The sequence below is a fragment of the Harpia harpyja genome, chromosome 1 (assembly GCF_026419915.1).
Source record: "Harpia harpyja isolate bHarHar1 chromosome 1, bHarHar1 primary haplotype, whole genome shotgun sequence".
Classification (NCBI taxonomy): Eukaryota; Metazoa; Chordata; class Aves; order Accipitriformes; family Accipitridae; genus Harpia; species Harpia harpyja.
The window spans coordinates 22165789-22189401 of NC_068940.1; the positions used below are offsets into that span (position 1 = coordinate 22165789).

The 23613-nt window shown below is 37.7% G+C and overlaps 1 protein-coding gene across 3 annotated transcripts in view; it reads left to right on the plus strand.

Annotated features, from left to right (window-relative positions):
* The first annotated feature begins 5080 nt into the window (after nt 1-5080).
* Nucleotides 5081-23613, plus strand: part of CDH18 (cadherin 18) — a 549881-nt gene continuing 531348 nt past the window's right edge. For all 3 annotated transcript variants that reach the window (XM_052781123.1, XM_052781150.1, XM_052781174.1), the window contains exon 1: nt 5081-5380. The gene's annotated coding sequence lies outside the window, so the exon portion shown is untranslated. The remainder of the gene's footprint in view (nt 5381-23613) is intronic.

Genomic DNA, 23613 nt, shown 5'->3' on the forward strand with positions numbered 1-23613 from the left:
ACTTGGAATGGATGATCCTAATCTTTGCATGGAGAAGCAGAAGATAAATATAGCCCTAGAAATGCTACACATTAAAATTTGTTTTGTAACCATAAGTATGTTTCCCCTAACAAATAGAGTATCACTGCCTTTTCTAGAGAATTATTTGTCTGACCTAGAAACATCGTAATACAATAAATATTAACAGTGATGATAATAAATAATTTCAATTATATTAGTTTGCATTTTCATAGCGATGTTCATCCTGAAGCTCACTAAAGCATTCAGATAGAAAATAAGGTATATTGTGTTTTATGGACATGTATTCCATTATCTCAGGTTCGTATACACAACTTTCATGGCTAAAGTTGAAGTCTTTAATAAATGGAGATTTACTTTCTCTTATTCTCCAGCATGTTTACAGAAACTGAATTGAGTACCTACAAAACTTAAATACTAGCTTCTATAGCTTGAAATAAAAAGAAAGCTTTCAAGCAAAATTGTAACATATTTACCTTCTCTATAAGAAATAATGAGAAATACTATATAGAATGCAAGACACTTTATTGTTATTTATCTCTCATAGCCTGTATCTTGGCTTCTTTCCTAAGCATGCCCTTCATGATCTGAAAGGGAGTTTTTCTAAGGAAAAAATGAAATAAAATTGACAAAATCTACCTTCAGTATCCTTGTATTTATATTCAAGCATTTAAAACAAATTTTAAAGACAGCTTTGTACCCCATCAGTGGAAAAAGACTTTTCCTAAGTATCGGTAAAACTATAAATAATGTTTTAGGTTTCTACATTGCATACCTGAGTATGCAGTACTCAATTTTAAGCCTATGAACAGCCTGAACATTTTAAAAATATATTAAGGCTTGGCAGGACTTGAAACCTGAATGATACCTAGATCGGTAAAATATCACCCAGCAATTGTAAAATTAATAGAGCCAGTGTTTAGGTTCAATGTAGAAAGCTCATTTAATTCATTCTTTTGAGGGAAAGGTGTAAAATGTTCAACCCTGACTTTTATTTTTATTTTTGTTGTGAGGGAATCCATCAAAGGCACCTCTATGAATAGGCAACATCTGCTATTCCATCATTAGATGTTCAAAGATTTAGTCTTACAGAGCTGCGTAATTCTGGTTTTTCTTTGATTACTTTCTTACAGAAGAACTACCTTGATTATTGTTGGAATCATGAGGTAGGAAGCATATAGATTTCCTCTTTGTTAATTGAAGCTGAAATAGTGAGAAACAATTTATCAGAGAATTACACTTAATAATATATAAAAACACAGCACTCACAAACAGAAGTGTTCTATGACATAATTGCACCTTATTTCCCCCCCCCCAAAAGCAAAATAAAATGAAGACCAGGTGGATGCCCAGGGCTTCTTACTAGAGTATATACAGTATGCCTTTTATTCTAAACTACTTTGACATTGTTTAGCTCAATGTTTCAAAGTTTCAAGCTTAAACTCTGGTCTCAATATTAAACACTGCCATTTTAAACATCTGTTTATCTAGATAGTAACCATTTATATTAACCACTGAAGATTACATCTGCGCAGTCCTAAATCATCATGTTGTGATATGTTGCATCCATACATTCTTAAAACAATTTATCATACTCCACTACACATGAAGGCCAAAGAGATATTTTCACATATATTCAGTATGAACCTGTTCCAATACCCACAAGTTCCATACAGCATATATACCATCTAAAGCTACCCTGTAGACAACTGCATGTCAACATTTGTATTTCTAAAGTACAATTACAATTTCAGTAGATATTTTTTCAATCATTAATTCAGTGTTTGCATAAAAGGCCAGTTCCTGAGATTTACACAGTCATCCTCTTTTTAAAAATGTGACCCTGACAGTCCTGCCTTCAGTTGAAAAGCAAAGACCAAACACTAAAATACCAAATGGCACAGCATATAATTTTGTAATAGTACCTCACATATAACTACTGTTTGGTTTGCATGGGCTAGATTAGATTAGATGCAGAAAGAAATTGGGACTTCGTCAGGAAGAAAAATTTCAGAAGGGTATTTGGAAAGCGAGCTCCTTCCACTCTGAATTCTGCAACAGTGTTCCTCCCATCTGTATTGGGAGCCTTGCAGAAGACATTGTATTCCATACTGTTAGTGATCCTGGACAAGCCATGCCTGCTCTATTGTGCCCCACGCTTAAGGCTTTAGCAGCCCATATGTTAGCCTGAGCAGCTGCTTTAAGGTAACCTGTTGTCATGCCCCGTGCCAGCCTGTGCTGTGCTGGTGGGTGTTATGACAGAGATAACATCCCAACCTGTCAGGAGATGGTTTGTGATTCTGCTTGTTACACAAGATAAAGGGCACAACAGCATGGGAGGGAGAAAAGAACCTCTCCATGGATGGGATCTGCACAGCATGCTGTAGGAAAATCCACCCATAGTCTGTGCTGCATGAAAGAAGCGTTGCAAGCATTTGAGGCATGCAAGATTTACTCCCTATCTATAGTCCTCTTTATTCTCTCTTATTAAAACAGCTATTTTATTACACCATTTGCTATTGGGCCTTCCTCACTGAGATCTGGAATGAACTTTGCACTGCCCTACCCCTCCCCGCTCCCACACTCCACCTAAGAGCAGAACACCATCCACCCTAATTGTCCTTCTTCCAACATATAGGACTATACAGGCCTTACACACTTTCACTACCAGATCTTCACTCATACAATTGTATGATCATAATTCTATCCATCTTCATTTTTATTTACTCATTTTAATCTTTTTCTCTACCCATGAGCATCACTTAGCTGATGCAGACCACTCAAAACACTCGAGACATCTGTTACATGTGTTTTGTAGGCTGCAATTAATGAGGTATTCCATATGCAACTGAGGAATCAGAGATTATTAGTTGATACTGTGATATTTCACATTAAGAATGGATGAGCTGAACTTGTTGTTGATACTGTGACTTCATTGGTTGTTTCCTGGATTATTTTTGTATGTGCTTTAAAAGATATTCAAGTGCATAAATGTATTTTCTGCCATTAACTGACCTTAACGCATACTCTTGTGTAAACACTCAGACTAAACAGAAATGTTTTCCTGATAGCTCTGTATCTCTGAATAGGCTTAGAGGTATCCCTTATTGTTTATGAACACCGTATATTTCTTTCTTGTGTTGCAAACTCCAGTCTAATAGTGGGTCTTTTTATTCCTCCTGTCTTTCCCTTTCAGTCTTTGACTAGAATTTTCAAGAGACTAATAACATAAAATTGATGACTTGGTAGCACTAGCTTGTGTTTATCCAAGAAGTTTGGATTGCTAGGTAGGTTATGTAGACCATAAACCATCTGAAAGGGCTCTGTAACTGTATTTAATGGGGGATTTTCTGATAAAGAACAACCATTTTTGACCACTCCTAAGAGCTTACACAAGAAATCCTGTGAGTCAAGCAGACACCCTCATCAGCCAGGTTGTCACAAGAAACTGGTTTAATTATCAGCACATCTACTTGCTCACATGCCTATGTTAGATTCGGATGTTAGACTACAGTGCTTAAACTTCAGTAAGAGGTTTGACCTATGCTAACTCTCTAAGGAGGCAATTGTAGCCATGGAATAAACAGTTGGACTGCAAGTTCCAGTTCTCAGGACAGGATCCCAGGTGCAAGGTCTTAATGCAATGAATGTATTGAGAGATCCTTAGACTGATGGACAGTCCAAACACCAAAGAGGCAGAAAATCAAAGCTCTCATTTTGTTTCTGGATTCTTTGGCAGCAATCAGGTGAATTTCTGCAAGAATCATATAGGAGGGCACCACCAAGAATGGGACAGTATGTTCTTTAGAAACCACCGAATGCATTGTACTCATGGTGTACTTTAGTTACAGTTGCTGTTTCAAATGATAGAACAGCAATACAATAGCATCAATATGCTGTGATGTGGAAGCACCTGTGACTGATGAAACCTACCCTCTGGACTCAGCAGTATAGTAGGCACTTTCTCACAGTTTGCTTCAGCATGAAAGTTGGTTCATCATTTTGAACTGCAACCAGAATGACCAGGTTACAAGTCAATGTTCTTATGATTTAGTGCCTCTAAATAATAAAAAAAAAAAAAAGAAAAAAAAGAAAAAAAATGTCAGTCTGTTGTGATAAAAATACTCACTTTGCACAATATCCATCCTGAAGTTTTGTTTTTAGCTACTAAAGGACAGTCTATTGTTTGCAGACATGGGGAACCCAGTGCAGTACAAGATAGGGTATGCTTTTAAAGTAGAACAGCTATTTGTTGCTAACTCCATGTTTCAGTTAGTTCTGCTCACTGTTTTAGCAGAAGAAGCTGTCCCATGTGAATCTGTTGCTGAACAGATATTGTATCTCCAATTCCTCCTGTATCTGAATCTACATTGTTTCCATACAGACAAATTCTTAAAAAAAAATAAAAATCATACAAGCTGAAACATAAACAGTGTAGGAAAGAAGGTAGTTCAAGATGACGGGGTTAGAAGTACAGTCTGTGAACCACAATTTTCCTGCTTCTTCATTTATGCTTAATTTCTACACTTGCCATAAACAGGCCTAAGTTACAAAACTTGCTACTGAATTTTTCAGAACACAAAGCCCAAGACTTGCCATGCAGGTTCATTTCTAGATTGGGGGGTGGGGGGAGTGTGTGTGTATATTTTCTTTTCTTTCTTTTTTTTTCCTAATATGTATTTTAAAACAGATAGAATGGATAAAAATTTAAAAGTGTTCAGAGTGCTAGTGCTGTACAATGTGCATGTTTATGTAACTCTCATGAAAAAACACAGAGAGAAAGATAGCTTTGAAACTGGGCTCTCCTAAAAAATTTTTCTTTAAGGGAGATAAAATAATGAAAAATACTTGGTTAAACTGCTGGCCAAGTTCTTACTGTTTGCACCACTCCTGGAAAAGACCCTGGGGAGCAGCAGCAGAATCTGTGCTATTGATTGGCTGGTTAAATAGAGGCCTATTAGATTCAGACAGGCTAGATTGATTATACAGCAGCAGAAGGAGCTCAGACTCAGAGCTGAGTGAACGTTAGGGTGAGAGAGGGAGAGCAAGCGAGAGAAAGCGCACAATAGAGGGAGACTGTACACACTATAGCATCAGTATGTGACTGCTGGTGCCTGATAATACCGATATCGAGCTCCTTCAGTGGACAACTTGCTGAGCTACCTTTTTTCATTTGCAAGAGGATGCCAGCTCTAAACCAATGCAACTGATAACAGACTGGACATTGGAATAGTTCGTTTTACTTGTAATTACATCTCTTACATTCTGCATCTCTGAAGAAAGGCTTATTACAGAAGACAAAAATTCATCCTGTCCCCTTAGCTCACATAGTACTGATGATATACAGAGTTTGATCTTGCAGGTAAGGAAATTATCCTTTGCTTTTCTGAGCAGATAAAAAAGGAATTATTCTTTTTGTATCTTGCATGTTAAATACAAGCTTTGGCATCTGTTTACAGAATGCATTTATTGCACTTAAATTTCTTTCACTCACAGATGATATGTATCAAATATTATGTACAAAGACAACTAAGAACAGGACATGGTTTGTGCATTGTATTTATCATGTTTAACCCTTCAAGTAAATGGGGATGAAGCAGCCAGAAGCGATTATTTCTAACTACTTGTGTGACGTTTTAATGTAACTTGTCCCACACATGCTAAGCAGTCTGGAGTAATAACAGCGCACAAGCTCTCTCATATTATTAGTTTATTATTGTACATGTTGTAAAGCTAGGTAGAGGGAACATTTACCTGGAGGATTTCTCAGTGCTTGTCAGTAGTTTGAAACAGTATCTGTCTTTTGACTGCAAGCTTACCTCTGCTGTGCAAACATGATCTGCCTTAAATAATATGGCATTAGACTGCCATCTTTTTATAGATACAGTAGTTATTGCTAACGTTCTGCCTGCAAAGCGAAGATCAAGGCTTATGACCTGAAATATGAAACCTAGGATGTTCTGTTACGCTGTGCTGCATGTTTGAAGCAGTCAACCCATGGACTGATTGCTTGTTTTGAAGTGACATTGACACTACTGTCTCCTAACTGCCCAGCTCTACATAAACTTTCTGCATATTTCCTTCGGCTGTGTTGGAAATGGTTTTGCTGTGGTAGGTGATAGGTTGTGATAGGTTGCTGTGATTTTGAAGGTGGTAAGCTAAAACTGAAATAACCCGGCTTTTGGTTATGTAGCAAGTCAAAAAGTTGATTGACTTGGTGTTTACAGGCCATGGGAGCATAATGCCATGAAGACAGTGCTGTCACTTCATTAGTAACATGCTCCTTCCAACTGTGATAATCTGCACCACCTTCCTCATCAGTTTGTGCGCTCTGCTCTTTGCTCCAAACTGAAAGGATCTTTTCATATACCAGCTATTGTGAGTACTCCCTCTGAGTGAAGCAGAGGCATCAGCCTATTAACCCAAGCATTTAAGCAGATTTGCAGCCAGCCAAGTACAACTATCCAATGCTTTGTCCAGTTAAGAAACAGTCTAGCAGCAATAGCCCACTATAGACAATGCACCTAACTGTAATCCAATGACAAAAACATCACAAATACAGAAAAGCACTTTCTTCTCTTCCTCTGTCAAGATATTTTTTGTAAGTTTCTGTAAGGCATCATACTCAAATACTTAATGATGTCTCAAAATCCCAAATGTGAAGTGAAATTCCCACAGTTACCAAAATGATTTTTTATAATTTGTAAAAGACATTATAAATGTTGGGGACCTTAGACATATATAGATTTTTTTAAAAAAAACTAACAATAATTTGAAGGAGTAGCTAAGTGACCACACGAACAAAATATGCAAGGCTCAAGAGACAGCTTCATGTTCTATAATGTATTATATGAATAAGCACTAGCAAAACAAGAAGTACACTGATGAGCCAAAACCAAAGGCTTATTTAAACTATAGCATCTGTGCTGTTTTATTTCTTTATATTTTCTCTGTGAATAATGTCTATGTTGGTTTTTTATATACAAAATTGATCCATGTCAGCAATTTCAATGTTTTCTTCTGCAATTCTTTCCAGGTAGCAAGAAAGTCACTTGGGGGCACATTTTGCCACCTTAGCTTTCATTAAGTGGTATTTTACTCCATAAAATATTGCCAGAGGTGAGGACTGCATACATTGACTATGGAGTCAGTGTGTCAGAATCTGACCATAAATAATGGAAAGAAACCCTTTACATTTTAATTAACTGTAAGACAAAGACCTGGGTATTAGGCATTAGATCTACCAAATGTAGACAGAATTTTATAAGGAGCTAAGATAATTGGATGCCTAATTCACTTTGGCTCCTTACAAAACTTAAGGCCCGTCTGAAAACATTTCATGTGCAGTTTGACTTGCAAAAATAATCCTTTACTTATGCTCAAAAGCTTTCTTACAGCTCTTATTCATTTCTCTCTTTTCCTTCTTTAAAGTGTTGTTTACTATACCTGTGCTCTTTAAATATACCTTATAATTTTGTGATTGAAATCAAAGAATTAGCATGATTTTATTTCCAAAGACTGTGATATGATTACCTTCAGATTAGTATCTGTTAATATTCAGGTTACATCCCACCATGAAACTCCAAATAATACTAAAAAGTATTTATTTTTGCAAAGGGAATGTTCTATTTGAACATTATTTTTTTAAAAACACAAAAGAAAATCAGAAGCCCAAACAATTAGTTTAAGTTTATACTCATGAAATATGTTATTCATTTCCACATTAAAGATTTACAGTGTAAGCATCTTCTTTTGTAAGATTCAGGAAAAGTAGCTAAAAACCCCTCAAATCAAAAAGATTTTAAGAGGGTACATATTACAAATTGTGCATTTTCTTTCAAGTCTATAATGCTGTTAATCTGGACCTTTTGCAACACTTTGAACTAGTTCAGTTGCATCACCTTTTTCTCAAGAAGACTAACCTGGCCTTTTTGAAACTAATTTTGCATTGCTTTCCAGCTTGAACTCACAGAAAGTGAAATTTAGTTTTATTTTCCTAGATAACTTGAAGCCATTAGGGGGCTCTTTCCTCCTATGATATCACACAGCAAGCTGCATTAAACATATAGCTGCTTACTAAACTTGTTACCAAAAAAAGTCCTGCTTGAATGAATTTATTCTGGGTGTAGACCATTTTAATAATACAGAGCAAATAATTTTTTGTTTTTTGGGGGGGGGGGGGTTCTTATGCAGATAATTAAAAGAGGACAGTTCTTCCACTGCCAGTCAGATGGCTATGTTTTGAAGTTATCTTGTGCCCCATAAAGGGGAAGCAGGGAACATGTTCAGCAAGAACACAGTACTTTGAAGTAACCTCTGGGGTTACTAAGTCAAGTTAGCAGTCTGAACAGACTGAATATGAAGCACTACGAATGTCCAAAAAGCTTAAGTTTACTTATGCCAGTAACTGTGACCAAGAGTGCAGCTAGCATTGAAAAAAAAAGTTATCCTGTTGAGTAGTTCTATTGTACAGATAGGAACCTTAAGTATATAGAACAGACATACTGTTCTCTTACACAGCTTGCTTTCAGATGAGCAGAGTATGTCACCAGGATCTTTGGATGACTGTTCATTGCACAAAGTGAGAAAGGTAGTTTCAATTTTGCAAATGTTTACTCATGTGAGCAGCTACACTGAAGTAATTGTGGACCAAATTCTAGCACCCTTTGTTCTGCCTATTATGTCTTCAGTAGTTCCTGTAAATTCATTGCACCACCGTACCTGAAATCAGTTGTGAAGTTTGTACTATTCCTTGTGGGAGTTAGAAATAACTACTGAATAGTCAAATGCAGATTAAGAAAAAGTAATAGATTTGTTGTAAAGCACAGCAAGGTGGTTGCAAGCACTGCAGCAGCATGCTGAGGTTAGGCCAGGAGAAACATGAGTGTCAAAAGATACGCAAAATAGTTGTCTACCTGTTCTAGTTTTAAAGAATTTTCTTATTCCTGCCAACCTTGAAAGAAAAATCCCATGTTTGTAGATCACTTTACCCACCCTGACCAACTTGCTACTTTACGTTGTTTAGCTTGGAGAGATTCCAGTACTACCAGCTCCATTCAAGAAAAAAAGAAAATAAAAAAAGGACTGACACCCTTTCTGGTGCTCTACATTAATGACATAGGAGAATAATCTGGCCAAATTGGAATTTTTTATGATTTCTTTTTTTTTAAGCTAAAAAATTTATGTCCTTTCTTGGTTTTACTACGGATCTGAATAGACTCTCAATTTATGCACAAGCTTATAGCAACTATCTTATGATAGCAACTATCTTATGACATGCAAGGAAGAGCTTTGTTCTGTTAAACTGCATCTAGAAATTCCGACTAGGATCTGAAGACATTGTGTTTACTGCTGCATAGACAGGGAAACAGCCTTAGTCTGAAGTTCATGCAATATAATCAGAATTGTCAAAAACTGGAATAAAGCAAGTATTATTTCTGAGATACGTAACTGATGGTTCAGACTCATGGAGATGATCTTCAGTAACTACGTTATTAGCACATAGCAAATACAGTATCATACAACTTAGCTTACTGTCAGTGGAAGAGGGCTTTTTCATTGCTAAAAGGTGACTAAAGTTAACTGTGACTCACTTGTATTTTAAGTAATTAACTATGTACATGAACAGTCACCAAAGCTTAGCTGGTATAATTCTTAGTTATCCTGACTTTCTTTAAGGTCCAAATCAGGCTAAGCAAATTGCCTGAAGATGACAGAAGGTGTGTGGCAGAAGCCATTAACAGAGACCACTTCTTGGTTGGAGTCAAGTACCCTAGCTGTAAGACTCTTTTCTCCTCTATAAAACACACTTTAATTCAATTGTATGCTCTGTTTCCTTGAAATCAATGACATTTCATTAAAAAAATAAAAATTACACCCATACAAGATTTTTGCCACAAAGTTTCTGCAGAGCTTCACTCCAGAGGTAACTCTAATTTACTGGTTGGTTAGTTTATACCTTACGTACACACACTATGCAAAGCACTTGGAAATACTTTTGAATGAAAATTGTTGTATAAATGTAAAGTATTATAATGGCAAACAGAAGTCACTCAAACTTCAGCTAATGAAACCTGCAACAGACTGGGATGCTCTATTAAGCATGAATAAATCATTTGTCTCTGATGAATGTTTAAAGATTGATAAAAACCAATTCTTCAGACACGTACTCAAATAAGAAATGCTTAAGATTTTTTTTCCTGTTTCATGCTTTTCTGCAATATATGCAGGGAATCATTCATATGTCTAGATGGTAGAAGCAGAGAAGTTTATAAAAGCAATTCATGTACATATTGTCAAAACACTTTAAAGACAAATAGTAACAGCACAGACTAAAATACACATCGTAATGTAATAAAAAGCAAGAGCTCTTAATCTTAATTGCTTTAGTGGAAAAAATAACATAACTTAGCAAGTGGGGATCTTTCCCAACTCCTCTTTATGTACCTTGCATTGAAAGAACAGCCTGCAGCTTCATCGTATTTGCGTACAATCCCTGGGTTAAACCTAAATATATCTATATGTGCATGTATCTCTACATCTACCTATATTCAAGCTTATCCTTTACTATCTGTATTCCACACAGATGTATATACACCCATTATAGTGTACTTGCACTTTTTAACAATACAGCCATGTAGAACCCAACCGTGTTCTCTGTGTTCCATAGAAGAAAAGGGTTTATCACTTGTGAGCTGAAGCCGCTTGAGGGTACAGGTTATGAGAAAGGTGCCACCAGGAAATGCAGATGAGCAGATCATCAGATGCCAGGATCCTAACAACAAAATTTTATTTTCCCTGATATTGAAAGTATTTGGTTAACATCATCTGTTTATTACCTTATGCCAATAAAGAGTATCAGTGGCCAGAATTATAGCTGTTACGAAGCTGCTTATCACTAGCTAAGCTGGAGCAAAGCGTGAAAGCTCTAGAGTGTCCAGTAAAAAATCATTCCCGGATTGCATGGCCAGACGCCTCTCCCAACAGATGTGTCATGCAGACATTACTTTGAAGGTCAGAGAGAACACTCTGGGGATAGACATGTTCCTTTTGCGTTGTGTGTCCATGTACTATTTGATTGTCACAGCATATCTAAGACCTTGAACAACTGCTTACCAGTTATCTGACCTGACTAACTCCCAGATACATGGGACGAGGAAGACAGCATCAGTGAAGTGGTGCAGGAATACAATTAATAGACCTTGTCACAAGTTATTTTTGTATTGTTGACGAAAATCATTCAAATCAAAGTTGTACCTTACTGTAAGATGGCACAGTAAACTGACTTCACTTTTCTAGGAAACAACTAGATAATTATACACACCCCACACCCCCCCAACAAAAGGGGCAACCTCCTCCCCACTCCAGGTCATCTTTTCAATGTCTTGCCCAAGTGCAGCAAATGTAAACATGCCTGAGACACATCAAATTTCTTAAAACTTAAACTATTAGATCAAATGGCACTAGGCAGAGAGAAAACAGTATGTACAAATACTATCTAACTATATACATATGAATCTAAAACAAAACAACACCCCACACAGTTATTAGTTATTAGTATCCTTAGTCTGACGATTATATAATTCTCTAAGGCATTTAAATTTCTACCAATTTCTTTTGTTCATAAGTATAGATTTATATGAAACCCACGAACTTCTTCACCTGTTTTCCTTTCTAAGTGTTCCTGCCAAAACTTTGGAGAAGCCCCACTGCAAGAACTGGAGTCAGTTTGTGTTGTTGATACACACTGGTGAGAAGTGAATGTCAGGAATTAAAGGATGTCAAGATTAACTCACCCACAAGCTTTTACCATGCAAAACAGTTTAAACTCCTTTCATTGAGGATAGGTATTTTCATTACTTAGTATAAACCTTGGCATAAGAGTATGCATATAGACAGTTACCAAGAAATAAATGACATACTGTAATTCTCCATTCTGGTTTACCTTCATGTATTTTCTTTGACTCTGTCATGGTTTAACATTCTCAAGAGGAATCACTCAATGCTTCAGCCACGAACATTTTTCAGACAGTAATTCGAAGCCCAATCTTCTTGGCTATGCAAATCGCAGAAATATCGCTACAATGTTTCCTACTTCTCTAACTACTCATCATCTTTATTTTCATAAGATATCTGGAGAAGTTTTAAATCTACACCAAAATCCACAGAGAAATGCTGTACAATATGTGAAAGTATTACATATAACAAGTATGTATGTATCCGAAAGTAAAAATGAAGAGCAAAAATCATACTGAAGAATACTGAGTTTGACAGGAATTACCTGATACAGGCAGCATCACTTATTTCAGCCTGCATGGTATTTGCATCTCCTGTGGGTCAATGATGCTTTGTTTCTACTGTAGGACATGGCTGCACTTAACATATTGAACAACCAGCCATAGATCTTACACAATGTTGCAAGACTAGAACTTATGCTGAAAAACACTGGCATTTTCTTGGATGTATACTGCAAAATCAGCTTGAATTGTTCTCTGCTGAAGATAGATAGGTGTTTTAAAATAAAAACTTCTTTGCAAGTCTCTCCTGTACCTAGGACCAGAAAGCTGCTAGTGTCCAGATGTAACTTGAGCTGCTTTTTTAAAAATTTGGTTTCTCAACGACTGTATCACTTTTCTCATGTTTTCTTTATATTCAAGAAGGATTTCTGTCTTTTTTTTGGGGGGGGTGGGGGGTGGTGTCAAAGTGGGTAGTGCAGGAAACAAATACTATGTTTTATTGAGAAAATAAGAACATAAGGTCAGCCACTCCAGTCTGTAGCAGTATGGAATTTCTTATTTTGGAGGATAAGAATTGTTGAAGGCTTTGTGGGGTTTTTTGGTGTTTTTTTTGGTTGGGTTTTTTGGGGGGCGGGGGGGGGGGATGTTGGAGATGAGCCTCTAGCCACTAAAGCGATAGGTACTCTATACATCAATTAGATAGATATTTCATGTGGGCAGAAAATGCTGTGATCTGTTTCTCTTCCCGATTCTTCTGCCTTTTGTAAGAGAGTTTACTTTAGTTATAAATTTGTTCAGTTTCATCATACTTCCATAAATCTTGAACTTGGGTATTAAATTAAATCCAATTAGGTCACCCTGTAGCATGCTTTTATTGTAATGACACTTTAACCGTTCTGGATTTAGCTGCAGTTCTGTGCTTTCTCAGTATGTGTCAACTAGGAAAATTCAACATTAACACAAGGTGTCCTACTCTCAGTAATGATAATATGTATACAGAATGTGAAGTCTTATGGACTTCAAAGAAGAATCTTTAGGAAAAAAACCACTATGTTCAAAACAACAACTAGTGGTCGAACTAGGAGACTTTACAATGTTCTACTTAAAAAAATATAATTCCAAATTACCTTAGTTTTATACTTGTTTCAGTAAGAAGTGACTCATGTTTTTTGTCAGTGTACCAATGTAAAAGAGATATAGGAGTCTAGTAGGTCTTTTACTCAAAGGCAGCTCTTACCTTGGGCATAGTGGAACGGATCCCTACCACAACTTTATAAAACTTCTTTAAATCTTTCGTTGTCATCCTGTCTTAATACTGACACATAGTCATGTCATGTTGTGGAGGTTTAAGGGAACAGCACTGTGCAAAACAAGAACATATTTAACAAATTATCTTGTCTTGGTAGTATTGTCTTGAACATAAATAAGCTACACAGCTGTTGTTTTATATGACATTCTTTTAAATCTCTGTTCCATTATAGATGCATATGTATGCACAACTGACTCTACTACAGAGTTTGCTTTTGAGATCTCAATCAGCCAAAAAACATTAAACCCACCACTGTTAGTTTTATTTCAGATAAAATGCAGTATATGCTGGAAATTTCAATTTTTTCCCCCAAATATTGTGAATACTCGAAGTCACTGATTAAATGACCTACTTAAGTCACTAGTTCTAATGCATAGCCTACTACTTTTGAAATCAGACCCTAAACATCATTTGCCTCCAATGTCCCAAGAACCAGGATGATTATTCCTCTGAGCCAGCAAAACTGTTCTGGCGTAAAGCAGCATATAAATTTTGGCTAATGTACCATACATCAGATGACACATTGTCATTATAATTACTATGACTTTTAATTATACTTATTCCATCATATTTTAAAGTAGTGAAGCCACCAGTAATTTAAGTATATGATTTTGTACCACACTGAGATATCTTCAATGTCTTTTTTTCATCATGAATACAGGTTCTGCTCCTTGTGCCTATCACTGTGCACTATTGAGCACAATATTAGGTACCAAAAAAGATATTCTCAGAGATTTTGAACAATTTTTTAACAAAGAAAAAAATACATCTCCAAATAAAGTGAGAATGAACTCCTTGTTTAGGAAATGGAAAGCAAGATGTAATGAAGGCCTTAATTTTTATTGCTGTTTTACCTTAGAAATCTTTCTCAAACAATAAATCAATACTTTCACATGAACCAGACACATAGGATCGTTTATCCTGACAAGGACCAAAGAAATATAATACCACCTTTCTATCCATGTTATATTTTCTGACAAATCTCCATGTTATTCTTTTGCATTAATGGACATTTCTACCCTCTTTCTCCTCTTCCTCTCTCAGGAAGGGGATAGTCCTAGAGGTATTATGCTTTTGGAAAATAGCTGTAAAACCTATTCTTGTAGATATAATTCATAAAATTCAGAAAGTCCAGGAACACTGTTGAAAATGTTCTACAACCAAAATGTAAAACAATCTTTAACATGTATATGTCACCAGGGATGCTAGCCTTATTTCATACAAATAAGTATGGATTAAATCAACCAACAAAACACTGGAAATCTAAATTTGATACATTGGAACCATGTAGGGATAGATACACTCCTCTTTCATAATGCAGTATTTGCCTCTCATGTTAGTGACTTAAATCAAAAATTACCCAAGTTAGTGACTTAAATTAAAAATTACTCAGAGTAAAACCAGAAGACTCCTCTCCTTACTTTGAATTTCCTTCGAACATTGGTGATTTTGCCAATTACAGAATGAATAATTCAAGGATAGTACTAGTTACCTAGAAAATACTCCCCTTAATGTACTGTGAGAAAAAAAAATATTGAACAGAATTCAACTCAGTTTTCTAGGTGTCTTAATTTAAACTCTGCACTGAAAGCATTCATTTGAGGCAAAAAGCAAACCTATTTCTACTCTTCAGATATTGCCGTGATGACACAAATATATTTAATGAGACTTTTGCCTCTACAGTTGCCTCTACAACACGAAGTGCTCCTGTCCCATAGTTTGTTTCACCAAACTGCACGTGGGCTCAGTGACCCATAATGAATTATACTGGATGATTTATATTCAGTCATAAGTAGGTGAACAACTTACTTTCTTATGCATTATCTAGACTGAGAATCATATTTGACATGCCAGGATGTGATCTCCACGGGAATTACAGCTACAATTTGTTTATGTGTAAACACATACAAACAAGTGCATATAGATACCTACAACTATACAATCCGTGTCCGTATAACCACAATCCAGAAGCTTTTGTTTGAAAACTGAAAAGTCCCAGTTGGTCCAGGACTTCCAAAGATAAAATTTATGCACCAGAGAAACCGAAATGGAAATGAACTGTGCATCATGATAAAACGACATGCTTGTTCAGCAGTAATATTTTGCTGTGAACGGCCCCCCCCCTTACCTGCATTTAGTGTTGATTGCTCGGTTCACTGAAGTGCAGGATGCTGAGCAGAGCATGGGTCAATAAAATAATTTATAACGATCAACCTTCTGGGCAAACTATAGGATGAACTAGTCTTTACTGTTTTCTTCTAGCTGAGGAAATCTGTTCTGCTGTTCATAAATATTCACCAAACCATCAGAAAATCCACCAGCCTCTGTAACTTTTACTCCTTACAGAGAGGACAGAGGGCGTATTCAAAACCGATACATTGCACTTGAATACAGCGTAACAACAACAAATATCTATTTTTAACCTACGTGACTCTGATTGATAGACACATTAATTAATAACATGACTGGTTTAACAATAACAGAAGCTGATGTCGGGGTGACTTCGAGTCAGGGAAAACGACTTCCCCGAAACGTGGCAAAAGCAACGTACAAACCGATCACCAACCACCCCGGCAAAACGAAGAGCAAAATACCCACGTACCTCCTCACAGCTTTCCACTGAGCGTCACTGAACCGACCTCACAGACACGCGAAGGGCCAGGCTCCCCGGGCCGAACCCCGATAACTCCTCTCCCGCCGGGCTGGGGGAGGAGCAGCCTCCCCTCAGCCGCCCGCCGAGGCTCCCTCTGCGGAGCGGGCAACGCCCTGCCGCGCCGCGCGGGGCCGTGGAACCTTCTGGAGCGGGGTCCTCAGCGCAGGAAGGAGTTGCCCACAGAGCCTGCGCGGGGGGGGGGGAGGGTGCGGTGTCTCCTGTCAGCGTCCGTCGGGGAGAGCGGGCTGAGGCGTCGCACTGCGCGGTGAAGGGCTGTGGTGAGTCCTGCGGGTCGCTTCTCTGTCTTTCTCCGGTTCTTCTGTTTGAGTTAGCGGGCGTGCGGGGCCCTCTTCTAGAGGACCACGCTGTGGCGGTCTGCCTCTTGGCGTGGTTTGCCCCAGCGCCGGGGGCGGCTTGGTTTTCTGTTGTGTTTGCTGGAGCAGAGCATGGGCGGTCCTGGGGGTGGCTGGTGAGGGGGCAGCCAGGCTCGGGGGGGGGGCAAGAGCGAGGCCTTGGCACGTCCCGGGTGTTAAACCTCAGGGAAAGTCGCCTGGGACACTTCAGCCAAAACCTGTTTGCCAGAAGGTGGCGGTGGGTGAGATGCGAGTTGTTACGGGTGGGTTTAGGAGAAAGGAAGGGGGCTGGGGAGGAGGTGGGGTAGAGCCTGGGGGGGGGGGGGTGGGAGGCAAGGTGGGTGCTGAGGTGCCGGAGTGCCAGGCTTTTAGTGCAAGAGGTGTAACCGATGGTACTGTCGGCAAAATAGGGCGACATTGTTGATCCTTAACTCTAGGGCTGCGTTCTGTCAGGGGCGCTCCGGAGGGAAGGGAAGGAAGTAAAACAGTATTCTGCTCTGAAGGCTAGCATCGTGTTTGTCTCCACTTTTCTCTTTTTACCCTGATCTTAAATCTTGTAGAATCACGCTCTCCTACACTGCTGGTAAACCAGCCTAATTGGAGCAAGGGTGAAGGTGTTTCAAATTTTGGGTGCTTTATCTCTGTTCAGCATGCAAATCCAAATGAAACAACATTAAGAGAGTCTCAGAGAGATGTGCAGCTGATGCTTATTTCAGAGACTCGCGTGCTAGGAATTAATTCTGCTATGCTGCTGGCAGATGGAGGGATGCTCTGGCCTTTGCCTCCCTTAATCTTGCCATCCCATTGACAGTGGCCAGAATAGCCCTTGAACAAGCTGTCGTTACTCATTGCTGCCAGACCTGTTGCAGGTGATTCCCATGGCACTCCCTTTGCTATCCATGACCTCCCTGTTGCAGAAGTCTTTGGTTTTCCAAAATGGTTTCTTTATTCAAGCTGTCACTCTGTTGCAAAGAAGTAGAAAAATGATGGGCAGTTCATGAAATGACAATGACTCCACGGCATAGGTTCCCTTTCAGAGATTAATTTTGCCCCATGTTTCAAGAGCAATCTGTCATACTGATCTCAAAATAAGTTATACCTGAATTGGAGATAGGCGTTTCCTGCAATTCCCAAGTTCACTGGGAAAGGTGCGTCTGAATTAATGGACTTACAACTGATCCCATTTGGACTGCTGTTGTGAAAATACTGTTTGCAAACGTGTATTGTGGGAGTGAAAACAACCTTCTTTCTGTCCTCCCTCCCTAGGTGTAGTGCCTAAGTCTTAAATTTAGTTGATTAGTTAACTTCAGGAGTTCATTGAAATATGTTTGCTTAATATTACTGAGTGATATTGGCTTAACTCTACCGCTTTTTCATATGTGATAACTGGAAAAAAGAAGCCTACGTTGCACCTAAGTTTTCATTCATAGTACCAAATTCGGCCCTCTTCTTTATCAAATGTTAAACTGGGGGGAAAAAATACTAAAACAAAAATTTAAAAATTAGCTGGGGATGGTTCTCAGTAGAATTTAGGATTATGATTAATATTTCAGTGGGAAAATAAAATTTTGCTGTCCTGTAAAAGAGCAGTTTCCTTCTACCTGAAGATTTATGGCCTGTTGAAAAAGTCAGTTCAAGCATGCCCAAAATGCATTACTGTTCTTGCTCTCTGTCTTGATTGCATCACCCACAAATGCATGTAAGACTTAGAAACAGTTAGCCTCTAAAATTTTTCTTCTGAGTCATTGCAGTTCTCTATGAATTTTAGAAAGGCTTTAGAAAGTGATCTTCTGTGAAAAAAAAATCTATCTGGATTTTTTTTGATGGGACTGTAAGAGAAGAGGCAGGTGACTTCTGGAGGTCTTTTGGTGGATTTTAAAACTACTCTGGAGATTGGAAGGTGAAAAATAAACAGTATATTTCTTTGGAAGCACAATTTCTTCACTCTGCTGTTGAGGAGTACGGTTTGTAGGTTTGTGAGAGGTTTTTTTCTTCAAGTACACATTAAGATGGATAATTTTCTAGGATTATTCTTTCAGATGGATTCAGAATTAGTAGAAAGGAGCATGATTTAGATAAAAACAAAGAAGATAAATTACTTGCTTTGTTCCAAAAGCAAAAAAAAATTGAAATTTTGGAGCTTTTGTCATCTCTGAACTTGGGTTAAATGACAAGTCTGCTACATGAAGACTCTTCTGCAGTTGAAGTTCTTGTAGCAAAGGGTGCATAACTTAAAAATAAATTGTGACTGTTAGGTTTTTATTTGACAAGTGAGAGCAGAGCTTTTACTGCATTGTGGTGTTCTTTGCAGGCTGTTGAAATACCCATATGGGTTCGGTATTTTTTCACTAAGAGGTGCTATTATATACAGCCATTCACTGAATTCAAATTGTTCATAGTCTTGGAAGTTTCTGGGAGCCAGCTGATAAAAGGACCTTATTCTTAAGAGCATTTCCATTCCCTGCTGGATTTTAATACAATAGCCAAGCGCTCAAATTATAATTTTCAAACTACCTTGCAAATTATTACCAAATGCTGATGAAATACCCAGAGCTCTGCCATCTGTTCTTTCAAAATCACCAGTGGGACATGGTCAGTGTAGGAGCTGTTACTTATCCATATTACTTCTTATTTTATAGGGCTGCCTGGTGTTTTAATTTTCTTCTGGTCTGAAGTCTTGCCCGCATTTTTGACTTGTAATACAACACTTTCTTTCCTTTCCCAGCTAAGTTGTGGTGTATTTTGATAACACTGCACCCCAGGTGGTGTTATCCTGTCAGGAATACAAGTGGCAGTCAACAGGAGAGAATCCCGAATTGCATTCATAGAAGAAGTCTTTGGGGAAGATGAACAAAGGCATTCTTTGCAAGTCAGTAGGAAAGATGAACAGTTATAAGGAAGAGCAGTGGTTATTTAGAAAAATTCCCTTAATGAATCTGGTTCTCTGTTTTTTATGTGCTCTGCAAAGAAAACTTCCTGGCTGTGTTTGTGGAACATTCTCTTCTATTGAAAAACCATTAGACAATAGCTTACAATTTCCTACAGCTAATGGAGATATTCTGATATAGTATAAAATCAAAGTTGGTGCAGACCATGTGTTTGAATTCTGATCTAATCTATACCAGAATATGATGTAATTCATGAACTATGCTACATGGATTAGGAGATCTTGAGTAGCAGCTGATTTTTAATTAAAATTGGTATGGTAAGCTTTTAACATTTGCCAGTTTGATTGCAAAAATCAAAAAAGTTTATCAGAGAGGATTGTAAATTTGACAAATTAACATTGATTCTGAGGCAAAATTGTGCTATTATGTCACCGGCAGAAGCAATAGTGACATGTACAGCCGTGTTACTCTGTAGGCACAAATCTTGTCTGAGTTGTGTGTGGAATACAAATATAGGAATATGTATTGATACTGGAACTATAACGCTAATTACTATTAACGTTAAGCTACTTCCTAAGGGACGTGGTGGATTATTTATAACCTGACAGTTTTACATAAAGACTGAATACCTTTCAAGGTTTATAGCATAGTTTAAATAAATATTGGGGTTTTTTTCATGTGGAACAGAGTAGGTGAAGTCCTCTTTTTTTGTTGTTTTTGGTTTTTTTTTGTTGGTTTAGTTTTTTGGGGTTATGTTATGCAAGAGGATCAGTCAAGGTCTTCCTCTTAACTTACTAATTTTTTTGAGGACAAAATAGTTACTCTCATGTCTTCATAGATCAGATCCTCTAATTTTTTTAATCTTTTTTTTATGTCATAGTGGCTTTGTCTCAGCCCTATGTCATTCAGGATTTTTTTAAAAGCATCATTGGATCAGATAAAATTTTCACAGCTATTTTTATAGTGTTCTGCTATTTGTCTTGGTGCTTTTCTACCTGAAGAAAGGAAGAAGATATATTATGAACATGTGAGTTATACCTTGCAAAACCAGGAAGCTTGCGTGGGGATTTCAGATTGATAGGTGGCTCTGGATATTTGTCAAATGTAGATTTTTTTTTTTTTTTAACTGTGTGTGTTTTTCTGGGTGAGGAGAATAAATGTGTCTACACTGTGTATTGAACACCCTAAAATTTTGGGGAAAAGGAGGTGAAGATAAGTGCTCTAGCTATTGATCTTAGTAAAGCCCTAAAACACTTCTGTAGAATGTACAAGCCCTTGCATATCTCTGTAGGCAGGAAGAGCACAACTGTTAGTCCTCAGGTCCCTGTTAGTTATGCCTTCATAGAAGGTAGGCAATGCAATGTACTTGCAATATTATTATCTTATACCATTTTCTTGAAAGTGGAGGGCAATTAAAGTTGTATGCAAAGCTACCGTGTGCCTTTCTGAAAGTAGTTTTTTACTTGCTTATGCCTTATAGGAATTACTTGATGTCATTTGCAAAATTTTTACTCAGTTTTTCTCCTAAATAATGAGAATATTTGAGAAATATTGTCTCTTGGTTGATGAGGGACTTCTTGTGAAAATTATGATTTTTTAAAATTACTTCTGTGCACTTTAGCATTAGTAGGCATCATGTATTTGCCAGGAAAAGAAATGTATTTTGAGTTGATTTCCCTCAAATCAGGAGTTTTTCAAATCTAAAGAAGTTCTGAGAGTACACTATAAAATTGTTATTTTTGTGCTTGTAAGGCATGGATCGTTGAACTAGCTGTTTTATATGTGATTGCAATAAGAAAAGTATGTTTTTTCTACTTTTGGGCTAGATGTGAATATTACCTGAAGTTTGTGGTACGTTTAAGGTGATCATTGGGGGGCAGGCAGGAAACTACATTTGCAATCATGTAGAAGGAACACAGGGTGATGCCCTATATTAACCTATAGGGTGGAGAAAAACACCAGTTGTGCCAGATGCCCTCTGTAGATGCAGTGAGTCTGTAGAATTTTCTTGAAGCACTTCTCCCTCCCAGGTGCAGTTATACCACCAGAAAAGACAACACATGTGAGGAAAACTTGTAAGATGCATTCAGATGCAGCAGCCTGTTCATAAATTTGATGTTGTGTGTTTCATGCTTAATTTTTTGTTTTGTTGTGGACACTTGTGCCATCAGGAGTAATTAAGAACAAGCAAAAGAACTGTGCACAGTGAAACAAAAGCTTAAAAATAACTGTACAGCTGTTGTACTGTGACTGTTGTAATAGTATAGCTGGGCATTTGTGCATCTTAGGAATGTAGCAAGTATGCTACAGCAACTGTTGTAAGGGAAAAGGTTTCTTTTCCAGTTACCTTGTCAGCTCTCAAGAAAGAGACTCACAAATGGTGGATGAGTAAAACAGTCCCTGTGTCTGTGATCCCTTGACTCATTCCACAGGTTTTGTTTATTTTCTTCCATTTCAAAGATGTCTTACTTCTTCTGTACAGCAAATGGTATCTGCAACGTAAAGGAAGAATTCCAGGTTTTACAAGTCTGGGGTCAGATATTCCCAAGACAGTTTGCTTTTCACAGGGACAAGTCTTGAGATACTGAAATTCTGGAAACACAGAAAATTATTAGAGGGGAGTTGGCCCCAGGTGACAAAGGGAAATTGAAAGATAAAAGAAGAAATAAAAAATAAATAGAATCATATTGCTGCAGAGTACCAGCAACAATAGTTGTTTCCCCACCCCCATATGTTTTGTGAGTCTTGGCCTGTTTTGTTAAAGATGGAATTTTTGTCTAGGAAGAGCTTCATAAATGCTTCATGCACATGTAGGGAAAGGTGACTTGTGGTGTCAGGGCAATAGTGTGGAAAGGGATTAGCATGGTTAGATAAGAATAAAAAGGGGAGGGGGTGTGAAAGGTGCTGTTGACCTCTATCTTGTAGCCTATTTTTTCAGCTTTCACTTACAGTAACATGTTAAGGAAAGCAGAAGGTGGCCACTAAAATCAGAAATGTGACTTCCTGCAACTGAATAAAATTTCCTACTTGTGTTCTATTAGTAATTTTGCTGACACTAATTCCTTTGTTGCAAAATCAGTATTGAGGTGGTGGGGTGTCATTTTTTCAGAGTGAGCGACTGAACCTGATGGGTAGTGACTGAAGGGTTAAAAGTGGCTATTGTGAATCTGAACATTATTAGAGAGTATAAATTATTAGTGCTTTAGTGACAAGGAACTCTGTAGTAATTTCTTACCTGTTTACTCTTCTGCCTTAACTAGTGTATAAATACGATCAATTGCAAGATACTGATTCAGTATCTCTCAAACTGTGTATCAGTTTAGAGCTTAGCATAGATCTGAGAAAGGAGAATGTGGCAAATAGAAAACATGGGAGATCCTCAGACGAGTTGTTTCACTTGTTATGAACTAGCCCTTTGGAGCTTGTGATCACATCTTAGCTGTCATATGGGCCTTGCCATCTCATCCCATCCTGTGGTACCACAAGCAACAATGCAAGAGATACTCAGCCTAGCAGGGTTAATGAATGACCACTGAATACTTCTGAATGCTCTGGAGCAAAGTAGTAATCAAAATAAAGGTACTGTAAAGGGCAGCTCTAGTACTTTGTAGCAGAGCTCAAACATAACATGTCCCTGTCTTAGATAAAATTCTTATATGATTACAGGAACCTTATGGTACAGGTGAAAATTAAATTGCTTAAAACGCACTGTCTGTCAGATTTGGGGAGAGTATTCCTTCCGAATGATGAATCTGGTGACAAGTCTAATCATAAACTTTTATCAGTTTATCTAAAGTTTATGTATAAACTTAGGCAACTGTTTAATTTTTCTATTGCAGCAGCATGCTCTTAGATTGTCTTCATCTAGCTACTGTGATTTTGAAAGCGTTGGGAAAAAGGGGGGGGGGAAGCACTACGAGCTCAAATTATTGATGGATTGTACGATGGGAAACCCACATTTCTGCCCCACCCTTGCACGTGTCCAGACAATGCCATGGTTTTTAGGATGATTTCAAAGAAACAGTGAGCCTGTTCCATTTCAAATCCTTTGGGAAAGAACATACTGGATAATTAAGATATTTTGATACCTGTTACTTGAGCCTTGTCTTGCAAACCTAAACTTTTATTTTCTTGAATGTCCATGTTTTGTGGCATG